Below are 1532 nucleotides of genomic sequence, written 5' to 3'. Positions count from 1 at the left end.
ACTTGACCGCCTGAGAAATGAGGAATTAATAAACAGAATGCAGACCAATTCTAGTATTACGTATAGAACAGAAGAAAGACAGTTTCAGTACATTTAAATGTCTCCAGCTTGCACATCTGATTTCAGAACAGCTATTTATTTATTTTTTATTTCTTTATTTGTTTTTAACTGCAGTTTTAGATAACATGTGCACGTTAATCGCTACTACAAACTGTGTTAATGTTGTTAAATCCACAATGCATAAACAACATTGTTTCTTTCGTTTATAAATGGTTATCTGTACCGAATCGCAAAAGCACATTATAGCACTTAACTACTTGAAAAGATGGAAAACATGAGAAACGTTATCTAGAGAAGGGGATGAGTAGAAGGGGAGAACAAAACTGAGTTAGTTAGTTACTAGCTCCGTAGATGATGTTTACGGTAAACATTATTTGGGACGTGTCTACAAGCAGCACGCTGGGTTTTTGTCCGTAAAAGTTACTAATTATTTCCGCTCAACGATTCATCTATGCTATAGAAGGAGTTGTTAAGGAGAAACATCTTTAATCTGTACTTGAAACCGCTTCTGCCGCCTGCCAGACATGTTGTTTCTGACTAAATTGTCAATGGGTTTTGTAGCTGCATATGATACACCTTTCTACGCCAAAGTTATATTACATATATTACATATCATTTTTCCTACTAGTGTTGTACTTACGAATAACTCTGTTACCCTCAAACTCTGGTGGATTGTTGGTAACAATTTCGTAAAATAATAAACGTACTGTGAGGCTGCGCTTAATATTCACAGCTTCTTAAAGAGATTCCTGCAAGATAAACGTGTCTAAGCCCCTTGCATAATTCCAGTAACTTTCTTTATGCAATCAACATTTTTCACCTAAGTGAACAGTTAACGCAGACTATCATCGATGAAACATTGGTGAATAAAAATATACAAAATACGGCAGAGAAACGTAAGTCACTAGGTACAAAAAGATATTAGACAAAACTATTTACGAAACTATCAGTTACGAAGACTTGCACTTACAGATACCGACATAAAATCAAGTGCGAGAAGACTTCAAATGGTAAGTTACACATTACAGTGACGGGCCAAGTACTTTTTCTGAATGCTGTACATTTCAAAGTGACACAAACACATGACCCTATTTTTCAACATAGTCACCAAACCACAGTGACCGTCCCAGAGTTCTACAAATCGTTCAGTGTTAGCCAACGGCCTTGCCGCAGTGGTAACACCGGTTCTCGTCAGATCACCGAAGTTAAGCGTTGTCGGGCTGGACTAGCACTTGGATGGGTGACCACCCTGTCTGCCGAGCGCTTTTGGCAAGCGGGTTGCACTCAGCCCTTGTGGGGAAAACTAAGGATATACTTGATTGAGAAGTAGTGGCTCAGGTCTCGGAAACTGACCTACGGCCGGGAGAACGGTGTGCTGACCACATGCCCTTCCATATCCGCATCCATTGACGCCTGTGGGCTGAGGATGACTCGGAGGTCAGTCGGTACCTTTGGGTTGGTTGGTTTAGAGG

General features: G+C 40.0%; 1 pseudogene; it reads left to right on the top strand.

The window, feature by feature from the left end:
* Positions 1 to 1214: 1214 nt before the first annotated feature.
* LOC126475673 (5S ribosomal RNA) lies at positions 1215 to 1332 on the top strand (annotated as a pseudogene).
* The last annotated feature ends 200 nt before the right edge of the window (positions 1333 to 1532 follow it).

Source organism: Schistocerca serialis, chromosome 4 (assembly GCF_023864345.2).
Source record: "Schistocerca serialis cubense isolate TAMUIC-IGC-003099 chromosome 4, iqSchSeri2.2, whole genome shotgun sequence".
Lineage (NCBI taxonomy): Eukaryota > Metazoa > Arthropoda > Insecta > Orthoptera > Acrididae > Schistocerca > Schistocerca serialis.
The sequence above is the reverse complement of the archived record's forward strand: the minus strand, read 5'-3'. Positions and strand labels throughout refer to the sequence as shown.